Genomic DNA, 12890 nt, shown 5'->3' on the forward strand with positions numbered 1-12890 from the left:
TTGGTCAAAACTTTCGGCAGAAGTTATAGGGTAAAAGAACATGAATTTTGAATTTTGAGGGACTAAACATAGTACTAAACATTTACATGAACTTTTAGATTTCTATATGAATTTAAATAAATACTGGAATTTGTACCAGGTAATCAGGTATCCTAGTCTAAACTTTCGGCACATGTTATAGGGTAAAGACACAAATTGATGAATCGAGGGATGGTTCTGTACAGTGGTGTGCGCAGCACCTTGTTGCACACCTTCAAGCCTTCGGATCGTGCATCTGACGGCTTGGATCTCATCTCGCCAATGAATGACTCTCGATCGTTAGTTGCCTAACGCTACTGTTCTGAATTCTCATATTGCGCTCGCACTCTGAATCCTCCCTCTAGCAAATTTCAGTTGTTGGAGGCGCTTTCACAGTCGCACTTGTGCACACGAATGCGCATTATGTGACTTACGTATCGTAGGAGTACATAACAGTGCTCCATGAGCACGCACTGAATAATCGGTGTGATGGATGGGGGGTGTTTCCATGTGCAACGGTCACGAATGGAGCCACGTCGGCGTGGCGATGTAGCACGTGGGGAGTACGCGTGGCACACTTTAGGATAGGGATTGTGTGTGTGTGAAAGGAACTCACAAAGCGACAAAAGCAAAAGCTTGGAGAGCTGGATTGTGGTGGGTCAGCCAACCTTTCACGTGGGCCCCCATTATCCGACGTGTCCACTATAGACCCACTTAAAATTAAAAACAGCTTTTCTCTTCATTTTTCCCCCCACCCCATATTGATGTATAGCGAAAATGGGTACCACATGGCGGCAAATGGGCGGGGCAAAATCAAAAGGCATCCATCGCCACACCGAAGTACCAACCCTCGTAGCAAAAATCAAACCCTCATTTTTCATGTGAAAGAGGTGATGAAGTGTCTATCATACAGATGTCTAACCTACTCATAAGATGATGGAAAATGGTACTGCTAAGCGACAAACTAGCTAAGCAAGCCCGAAGGGCATCCACCACCATCCAAAGCATTAACACTCCTGACGCGAGAATCGAAACCTCACTTCTCATGTCATGTGAAAGAAGTGAGGAATTGTCATTTAGATGTCTAACCTACTTCTATAAAGATTGAAAAAGGATACTGAAAGACGGAACAAGTCCAAAGAGCATCTACCACCACGTCGTGCAAGCACTGACGTTCCTGTCGAGAATCGAATCCTCCCCTTTCATGCGAATTATAGAGATGAAAGTGTCATTGAATTTACAATTACAAGGCAGTTGGTACCTTTTTCTTTCAAGTAATTATTACTCTGGGTTATTGTTAATGTTCTACCCTACAGTGACAGAGCCGTTCACCCCAGTCAAACCGGACGTAAGTTGCAAATGTTGGTGACATCATCATGTAGTACTATTTTAATCAATTTTTGAATGCTGGCTTTAAATTGTGGAGTACTGATAGAGACGCAAACCTATATATATATATATACTGTAGAGTGGACTTGATACATGTGGTGTTCGTAACCGCACTGTAACTTTATTCCCAAACAAAAATATTGCACTGAAAACGGTGGAGGTTTACCCTTAGCTGCTCGCACTCTCAGTTCTCGCTCTCACGCATAATACAAATTGAGAATGTATTCCTTCTTTTTCTCTTAAGGGAGTCGGTGATGTATTTCAGAGACGCTTTCATATTTCATCTTGCGAATTATAGTAGTTTGAATATGAGGACGAGGGGGTGTATGTTATGAGAGGGAATTGGTTGAGAATGAGGGATTAAATAAAAAAGATTTGTTTGATAGTTGAAACGGATGAATAAGAGTGTTTTGAGTAAAGAAATAATGTGAGAGTTTACCTCCTTGTAATGAGTACACAAAAATTATTTGAAGAGATCACTTTGGTAATTTTGCCAACTCATACAAGTTTATTCTGGGGTGGCACACATGGCTGCGTGGGTCTAGCTAAGAGTTTTAGCTTATTTGTCGGATAAGTAGTACGAGTGTGAATAAGGAACCAAACACGGAATTAAAGTGCATGGATCCCAATAAACTCATCCGTCCAAGGCTCTTATTCTCCTCTCTAGTCTCTTCTTCACCCGCCAAACGAGCCTTAAGACACATGTTCACTAGACGATTATAGATATTTCTGTATCAAAATTTGTTTCTAATTTTTTTTTTGAAGCATTATTGAATTTAGATATGGTTTTGTCTTACTAAAACTCGCTCTAATCATGTGCTTTGTAATTATCAGTAGCATATAACCCGACAAATGCATTATATACAGTTGCATATTTTTAACTTATCCATGAAATGGAATAAACATTAGGAACTATCACTTATTGAATTTCCATTCCAAACATGATTGATTGATTTCCAAAATCTCTTAGATAGATCATAAGATGACACAGCGGGACCCGGGGACCCTGCCGAGCGGCACCCCTGCCAAGCGGGTGCGGGGCGGCCAATCCGGCCGTTCATCTCGGAATCAACGGTTCGGATCGAAATATCTTTTTCCTTTTCCTTTCTTTTTTTTTTAAAATCCGTTCGACACCTTTACATCTAGGCTGTCCAAAACACTTTTGGACGGCCGAGATGTGCTCGGCACCCTTGCCAAGCATCCCTGCTTGGCAGGGTCTCCAGGTCCGACACAGCGACAATTGTCAACTAAATGGGTTCGTGAACATAATATTGCAAACGTTATTTTGTGAAAAGAATTTCAAAGATTGGACATGCAATAAATTATCAACAGTGCCACTTGCACATATTTTTGTGCACATATCATGCACATATATTTTTTTCGGGCTCATATCGGAGTTCCACAAAATGATCCAAACCGCTTTTTTTTTTTTTTTGGAGGGTTCCTGTAAAAAATCAGCTCCAACGAATATCAGTAAGAAGCTTTCTCAGAAACCCTAGGGCAAAACAGAATAAAAAATATTTAAAAACAGATGAGCGGTTTGGATCATTTGTAGAACCCCGATATGGGCCCCATAAAAATGTATGTGCATGATATGTGCACAAAAATCTGTGTGGGAATCATTATTGATAAATTATAGATACGTGAGACTATTTTGAATTCAAAAATGCTAGGGGTACATATGAAATGTACATATTATGTACATATCAGTTTTGTGGGGTCCATCTCGGGTCCCACAAAGATGATTCAAACCGTCCATTATTTTTAAAATATTTTTTTATGAAGTCCTGTAAAAAATCAGTACAACCGAATATCGGTAAGGATTTTTTCTTAATTTGTGGAGGCAAAACTACTTAACTGCTTAGTTTTGCCCCAACAAATTCAGAAAAAATTCTTATCGATATCGGGTTGAGCTGATTTTTAACAGGGCTCCATAAAAAGATGTTTTAAAAATAATGAGCCCTATTTTGAATTATACATCATATAGGATAAATTCAATTGAGGCATACGATTTTAATTTTTTTTTTTAACAAAAATGTATCATCTGTAAATTACAATTCATGTTACCATCTTCAAGCTTTTAACTAATAAATATTTGGTTTTAAAACTGCAAAAGGAGAGAGACGCTTTAATTTTCAGTCGAGAGTCTCATTTAAAACTCCCCTTTAAAAAGCGATGTAATCCCACAAAATATGAGATGTCTTAAACATTAATAGTTTAACTAGGATTTTATTTTGACTTCGATACGACGTTTAAAAAAATTAAATCTTAACAATTAAAATGACGCAACATGTAGCTATCAGGGTTGTTTTTTTTTTTTTTGGGTAAATAGCTATCAGGGTTGTTATATATAACAAAAAGTCATCATCCGCTTTTCTGATATAGCTGGCTTAACTTTCATTTTGAAAGTGAATACATGGACCTTTTTTGTGGTGTGTCATGAGAATTTTGAATTCATTGATGACTTTCTTCTTTCATTCATGTAAGTAATAAATAAGTTCTAAAATACTACAAATATCACATGCAGCTCGTTTTATTTGTCTAGCTATTTCATTCAAGTTGATGGATTATATATTTAACAAAGAAACAGTAACATTTATCAAACCATTTATTTACTAGCTCACATCAAACAAGCAAAGGTAGCAAAATCGCCACTAATGGTTCTCTATAACCAATTTCCATAGGGTAAAATTGGAATTAGAAAAAAAAATTAAAATGAAAACAAATAAAAGACCAAAAGAAAAAAACAGTTGTTGAACTGGAATTTAAACGTTCATTTGCTGCTATGCGCAGTTAATCGCTCGGGCATCAACCCAAGATGAACAATGATTCTTCTTCCACCATTTTAGCATTAATTCACCGGTTTTCAATCAATATTCCCCGGCTTTAAGATCCACCGTAACTAAATCCTTCATTTTGTTCGAATTCACCCAATCAAAAACCCTTCCTCCACGGAACAATTGAGAATACACTTTCCCTAAGAGCTTGCATGCAGATTTCACCGATAACACTCCACTGCCACTCAAAGTCCATCTAACAGAATCAGGAACGGAGGTAGTATATATTAAGGGAGGGAGAAGTATCGGCCAAAATTTCTCCAGTGATGTAATTTCACATAGTGTTGGGTTGATCCATGCAATTAAAAGAAACCTTAAGGGGAAACCATGTATTTATCTCAAGATATTGCTACTGGCAGTTGAGTCGATGGCATCCGATAAAACGATTGGGGAAGGGGAAAGACTTCTCTACGGGACACAAATCAGCGCGAAAACGACACCCGCCACGTCGGAAAGACTGGTTTTCGGCACTTTTTAACGTGCTAACTAAAAGTCAAGTCAGTCACACGCGCGCGTGTGAACAGAAAGCTAACCCTCTTTTAGGAAAAACTTATTATTCAGTGCTCAAGGGTCACAATCACGCGGTGCTCTAGAGACTCGGCGGGGAGCCTATAGTTAGCTTCCTGTTGTGCGACATTTGACCGTCTGTTTCTGCAATTGAGGGTTCAGATTTGCTGAAGCACTTTTACTGGTCAAAGTTAACTTTCATCGGTAAAAGTTAACAAACACATCTGAATCATTATTTGCCGAGATAGATGACTCGGATGCAGCACTGCCGGAAACTCTACAGCAAGCTCGCTACAGGCTCCCTGAATCCGGTGCTCTAGTCCCCTCCATGTTTCAAATGAAGTTTTTTTTTTTTTTGTTTTGTCAAAAAGGGGTCTCAAATCAAGTTTGCATACTAGTAAATTGTGATGTGGAGGAGAAACAGTGTACCCACATGGTTGTATCCAAGATGAACTGAGGGCCCATTTCAGAACGTGAATAAGAACTTATTTTTTGTTCAATAATAAGGCTTGTTCTACAAAAATAAGAAGAATATACTTATTTTTTAATAATTTATATAGGTACCAATGGGCGCCAGGGAGGGAAATCGTACCGACGGCCGCGCCGAGCAATCTCCGGCCACAGGACGGTCGATCCGAGCCGTCCAAAAATTCTATAAAAGAAAACCGAGGGGGACTACGTCGGAATCAACGGCATCCGAGGTGTGTAGGATGCTTGATCCGAGAACCCCTTTTTCGTGTATATGATTTCATACGAAAAATGGGTGCTTGGATCAAGTACCTTATACACCTCGGATGCTGTTGATTCCCGCGAAGGTTCCCTCGGTTTTGTTTTATAGAATTTTTGAATGGCTCGGATCGGCCGTCCGGTGGCCGGAGACGGCACGGCACGGCTGTCGGTAATTTTCTTATCAATATGGATCTTGTTTGATATATCACATTGAGATCCTTAATACGGTGCAAAAAAAATTGAACTTTTTTTCATTTATATTATTTTTGAGTTTGAATATGTGAAATAAATTTTTTATTTGGATTTTGTGGAATGATCCTTTTTATTTTTCTTTGAAAAGTTCCAAAATAAGGAATTTGCAGCGTAGAAATGGATACTGGATATAAGGAATTTGCTAGCACCACACGTAAATATACAACCAGTTGCACACATTCACTCACATGATGCGAACATTTCACGTAAAACAATGTGTATGAACTCACACATCACTCGAGTGATTTTTCAATAATCTTGGGCCACTGTTACGTAGTGTTCACTTATATGTGATCCCCATAAAGAGTGTATAGTGTTGAGAAGTGCTACACAACACTTGACGGTGCCCGAAAATCAACTTCAAGGATTGGTGTGGTGATATCCACTTTTTTTTTTTTTATGAGAATCACAACAGTCACCGAAGGCAATATGTGGTGGCCGGCCATCGCAAGCCGTTTGGGGCCCCATTTCGGGCTCTGCAAGAATGATTCGAGCTGTTCAATAATTTAAAAACAAAACAAGTGGGTTACGCGAAAAATTAGCTCGATCCGATACGTGTAGGTGCTCGGATCAAGCTTCTCATCTTTGAAAAATAGGAAAAATTGGAAAAATTGGTTTTCTGATTTTCCAAAGATGAAAAACTTGATCCGAGTATCTACACGTATCAAATCGAACTGATTTTTTGCACTGCTGACTTAATTCTTCTTTTAAAAAAAAATTATTGAACGGCTCGAATCATCCGTGTCGAGCCCGAAATGAGTCCTCACGGCATACAGTGGCCGGCCACCGCATTTTGGGTTTGGTGGCCGCAGACTTCCTGTTTTTTTACCATGTTTTTTTACTGCACAATTTTCGCTGCATGAATAGAGAATTATTCGGTGCATCATTGCCATTCTGTGCGTTTGACTATCACTACAATTTAAAAAAAGAAAAGAAAAGGGCCACATATGTTCTGCCCAATTCTTTGTACTTTTCAATCCAAAAGTGCTACAAACACAACGGTTGTGTAAAACACAACACACAACGAATCTCTAGCCGTCCATTGCTGTAATAAATGGCCAGGATTCACTCAAACTCTTTCCCATAAAAGTTAGACTTTTTCTTGGAAAAGTTTGTTTAAAATCTTGACCATCCAAATACATCTGGACAGTCAGAATTATCCACACAACCAACACAACGGTTGTACAGGTAGCATTTTTGTTTTCCATAAAATATTGTGCCACTTTTGGTTACAAATAGTAAAATCCACTAAAAGAGTAGTATACACTGTAATTACATATTTGTTGCCGATCTATAGGGAATAATGACGAACTTAAAATAATCCTACCTATGTATTGATAGGAGTAATAAATAAACAGACAAAGACTACCACATCTTCCTTGTATTTTTAATGGGATAAATGATTTATTTTTCTTCCTACAAAAAAAAACAGGAGATGGGTTGTTTTCTTGAAATTTAGTTTATTAGTTTGAATTATCTGGGATGTTACTCCACGTCACCTCGATTTATACATAGATGTACATTATCTGATGAGATTAATGAGTTTACCCTTTGAATTTATTAATTCCTAATTTTGACTTATTACAAGCCAATATTCCTGCACGTCACCTTAATTTGGAAGAGTAGATTAATGTTTCACTCTTTGTGTTCCTATTGGAGGGCACACAATTAAGAAAAACTATATTAGAGTAGTTGTTACTGAAGTATAGTCACGCGATGCTTAAAGGGCGTTAACTATTATGGTACTCCCCCGTCCATTTGAATATTTCTTATGAAAAATCGTGTATTTTTAGATAATAAGTAAAATAATTCCGTGCATAATTTATTCAATTTTGCACCGAAATCAAAATTTCAATTAGTTCTTTAATCTTTTCAAATTACATAGAAAAATACTTTATTTCTTAATCTAAAAACTACACGATTCGTTGTAACGAATGCTTCAAAGGGACGAGGATTTATAATTTTATGGAGAACAAACACACAAACTTCACTTAAAGCCGTTTATGGACACAGACCCACATACATCGGATATCTCTAAATATTTTCGTGATCTGGAATCGTGCTTTTAGACTTTTTGTTGTATGAAAACATGAGAAAGTACATATAGCATATTCCTCTACCGGACTTTGTTCGGATTGGGTCTCTAAAACCAAGTTTTCTCTCTGCCCACAGTCCTCATAAGTTTTCTCAATTTATTATCGAAAAATCTCTCTTAAAATCCTAGACACATCAACTACCGGTGATTAGATTGTATGTACAAGATGCATTGAATAGCTTCCCGGGCGAGGGCCCCAAACCCGTACCCGTCACCATATCCGCCACGTGTACACCACCTGACAAATAAATTAGGCTTGAAGCGAGGTGATAATTTGAATATTGGCAGCTATTAGTACAAAAAAAATACGTAGGCCCCACGCTCTTTTTTTTAATTGTTTTTTTTTGTTTTTTTGTTTAAGTAGGCCCTACGCTTTTCTCCGAATTTCCGTGACCGTGATAGTTTCTCCTTTTCACGCCCGCGCTGCCCATCCCATCTTCACCCTCGGATCGTCGCCATCCGACGGTCGATATCTTCCCACGCCTCCCGACGACCACCGAACCTCTGCCAGCTAGGACTTGTTGGGAATCTGGGAGGCTTTAAATAATGCTATCGCCACGTCAGGGTATCGATCCGACGGCACACACGGTTTGCTTTCTGGAGCCGGACAGATCGCGGCCGTCGGTTTCATTTCCTGTCGTACTTTTGGTGGGACCAAGGGTAGTTTCGGAAATAAATTTTACTAGTACTATTTTAATGGGATTTGTGGGAAATTCAACGTGGACGTGAAATAATGAATTTGACTAGTTGGAACCGAGATACGACTTCTCTTCGGCAACCTTTAGATTCGAGCAGTATTCAGCGCTCCACGTGTATCACGTTGCCTACGGTTCTTTCTTAGCCATTTTCGTAGCGACAAATTTTACGACAAAAATATTATATTATTTACTTTATTAGGCAATTGATAGATGAAGAGTGACCTAAATCGTGCGGTTACGTTTTTAATTACTAGAGACTATGAATGACAATGTCACGTGATATCCGGGAGTACCGAATAATTGGCTTTAATATTCATTGTGATGGTAAACGAAAGGTGCTTTTTGCGCACCGGCTATGGCCGCGGAGCACATGCGTCACAGCGTCACTGAGAATGTGAGATGATCAATGAGTCAAGGGATTTGCACCTAACGGTTGAAGTTTTGCCATGTAGGAAAGGAGGTGGTTGTTGCTGTCAGTCTTGTCGGGAAATGAAGGGTCAAGATCGGTTTGTCTGTCAAAAGCGTTGAATCCTAGCCTTCCACTTGGGCTTGGAGTGCGTGTCGCCTAGAGCGGAAATAAAGATTAGGGTTTTTTTTTCAATAAAAAAAATACCAACTCAGGACACCATATTAATTGCAATAATTATAGGAGATTAAAATTTTTATACCGTCGATATAAACATTTATTTTTTTCAAATTAATTATATTACGCTACATCATTATGTTTTATTAATTGAGATCATTATTTCACAACGTGGTACAATATAATTGATTTAAAAAAAATAAATGTTTACACCGCTTTGAAAAAATTTATTCTCTAATTATAGTACCACACAGCCACATCCAAATAACACCCGAACGCACCCTCTCTGACATAAGTGATGGGGCTAGCAGACACTGCAATAATTATAGTACCACACGGTCGTGGTCGGCCACATCCAAATAAACACCCAAACGCACACCCTCCCTGGCATGAGTAATGAGTCTCGCATATACAATGTGTATTCTAGTATGTGCGAGATCCATTACTGATGTGATGTGATTGCGTGTTTGGCTGTGTATTTGAGTGTCGTAATAACAAAGTTGCTGTTGTCAAAATTTACGAAATAATCAAATCTAACAACAAATAATTTTAGAAATAAGTCCATCATATATTAGAAACAAAAAAAAAAAAGAAAAAGCCTCCCAGCCCTCTAAGGAAGAGAAGATTTAAACCTTCCAAACCTTCTAGCAAGATGCAAAAATATTGGCAACGGACGGAGCATTAGTTGGTTACAAAGATGAGACAAAGAGCCGAAAAATCCGGGGGGGGGGGGGGGGGGGGGGAAGAATTTCTGAAGCAGCAGAGAGCTAAAGAGAGAGAAGAGAGTTCTTCATCGTCAATAGATTCCAAATCTTTCAAGTTTCCGGCGAGTCTTCCATAAATTACGGTGAGTTATGCTATGGACGAGCCTGTGATGAGAATTGAGGCAAGAGAATGAAACAACAAACCAACCCACCTTTCTTTTGTGCTTTTCTGGGCAGGAGTAGTGGAGGTGATTCCTTTTTTGCTTCTTCATGCTAATCTCTCTTCTCCAAAGCATTTTTGCTTATGGTTGTAACGAACCGCTGTATATATATCTGATGACACATAAGATGCTATATGCTCCAGATCTCGAGAGAGAGAGAGAGAGAGAGAGAGAGAGAGAGATTGAAATTATTGGGATGTGCCATTATATTTGTGGTGATACTGTTGTAGTTTTGTCTGTTTTGGGATTGGATAGAGCGCAATGGGTGTTTGTGTGTGTGTGTGAGAGAGAGATAGAGAAATGTAGATTGTTTTAAAGGGCGGGGCGCTATTATTGTAAGTACGGAGTATCTTACGCTTGTGGTAAGAAATAGACTTCATTATTTTATGGACAATAGATGAAGAAAGCGATGCGTTTTTTGTTTTATTTAGGTTCTTTTCGAATGGGTTTAAGAACTTATTTTTTGTCTAATAATAAGACATGTTTTACAAAATGGTGAATAAATATTTATTTTTTTGAAAATAATTTTAAGTTCAAAAATTACGTGCTTATGCAAATAATTTTTCTATCAATATAGATGTTGTTTGATAGATCTCATTGAGATCTTTAATACGGTGCAAAATAAATTGGAAAATTATTTTTTATTTATATTATTTTTGAATTTGAAAATGTTAAATAAGCTGCTTATTTGGGTTTCGTGAAACAACCCTTCTTATTTTTTTCTGAGAAGTTTCAAAATAAATACTTATTTTTTTAAAAAGTTTATGAAACGAAGCTTTAATGATGAGTGGTGCTAGGGACACACCCACTCACACACCCAAACACACACCCACTACTCACATGAGTGGTGGGTCCCACACACACTACACACTTTAATGTGTGTATGGGGCCCACCACTCATGTGAGTATGGATGTGTGTTTGGGTGTGTGAGTGGGTGTGTCCCTAGAATTATTGATTCTCTAATGACCCCAAACTTTAAAACGTTATTCTTCGTAAAATTCTAACAAATAATTTCATGTAAACGAATATTTATTTATTTTTTCACGTTCACGTTACGTGGCCAAACCATTCTTTGGGTGGAAGAAAGGGATGCGTTGGAAGAAGATTATTTTGACAATCATCATTTCTACTCCTATATATTCTAGCCACCAATTTTGGACCGTTGAATGCACTTTGAAGATCAATCAAAGTTCGTTGGGTATTTATATCAAGAAAAAAATATCCGTACTTTTTCTCTCAATATATGCTTTTTCCAGTCCATCTCCCCAGTCCCCTCTCTCTCTCTCTCCAGAAATGCTACACACACATACAATCTGTGCACAGATTTTGTTGTGAGGCTCACCACAGGTCCCACACAAATCATCCGAGCCGTTCATTAAATGTAAAATATTTTTTCAAGGGTCCCTGTAAAAAATAATCTCAATCTGATACCTATAGATGCTCGATCCAATCGTATAACTTTTCATTATCCGAAAATCTGAATGAAAAGTTAGATAGTTGGATGAAGCACCTATAGGTATTGGATTGAGCTTATTTTTTACGTGAACCCTTGAAAAAATGTTTTACATTTAATGAACGGCTTGGATGATTTGTGTGGGACCCGTGGTGAGCCCCACAACGAAATCTGTGCACAATCTGTGCACAAAAATCTGTACCGGTAGCAGGACTATTCTCTCTCTCTCTCTCTCTCTCTCGCACACACACACGCGCACACACACACACTGATCTGTATATGGTCTCTTATCTCATACGGATCCATCTCTCATTGGTCCGGTTCTTTTTCCTGGATTTTTCATGTGTAAAAAAGTATTTAACCATGGGGTCTCTCTATCCTAAGGATTTGTCATCTTTCTATCCAATGATCGAAGATAGTGAAATGAAGATGTCTCTTTTCTAGGTACCCTTTTTTGTTTTTGTGTTTTTGAAAATAACTTTTGTAGGTACATAAAGTAATTGCCTTTTTTTTTTTTTTTCCTTTATAGAAACCCAAACATGGATATTTTTTTTGTTGTGTTATGTTATTTTTTAAACATGAACTTGTTGGCCTTGTTCGTTGTGTTGTAAACTCGTAGTTGTGTTTCTGTAACGATTATGGGTTGTTGAGTTGAATTTGGAGTATGATAGGAGGGAGGAGATCAATTTGATTAATACTTGACTTGAGAGTTTTGAGACGATAAAGGTTTGAGACTGTCCAAGCTGTCAAATTTGAAGCGAAAGATAATTTCGTAAAAAATTCAAGGACCATTGAAGAAAGCTTGGGAAAAAAAAGTTCTTAGAAAAATGAATGAATCTTTGAAACGTAAGGATTGAAACGAAGTATATGATTTGAGTTTGCATAAATAGCAATTATTATCAATATATGTATAAATATCGATTTGAGTATGCAATGTGCTTACGGGAGCCACGTACGTTATTTTGATTAATTGTAGCCATATAAGAAAAAGTTTAAAAGCATTGTCTAGATATATAATTTCTGAGATTCTATTAAAGAGCTTTAAAATTATTATGGTTACAGGAATATGCTACGCATGAAATAAAATTAACAAGATGTACGGGTTTTATTTGAAAAATAATTATTACGTATGTTGGATTTACCGTGTTTATATCACGTGTATCGGTTACAAATTTAATAACAATGAATCCAATTAATTCGTGATACATGGGCTCTCAAGGCTCTTCTTTGGGGAAATAAATTGCCCTGCAATGCTATGTATAGATGAGGATGTTAGAGAAATGCAATAAAAACAATATTTACGGGCGTCAATTTGAAAAAAGACTCAACTCATATGCGTTGCTTGTTTTTTTTAATAACAATTTGATTAATTCATGAAACTTGATGCTCGCAAGACTCTCTTA

Source organism: Rhododendron vialii, chromosome 2a (assembly GCF_030253575.1).
Source record: "Rhododendron vialii isolate Sample 1 chromosome 2a, ASM3025357v1".
Classification (NCBI taxonomy): Eukaryota; Viridiplantae; Streptophyta; class Magnoliopsida; order Ericales; family Ericaceae; genus Rhododendron; species Rhododendron vialii.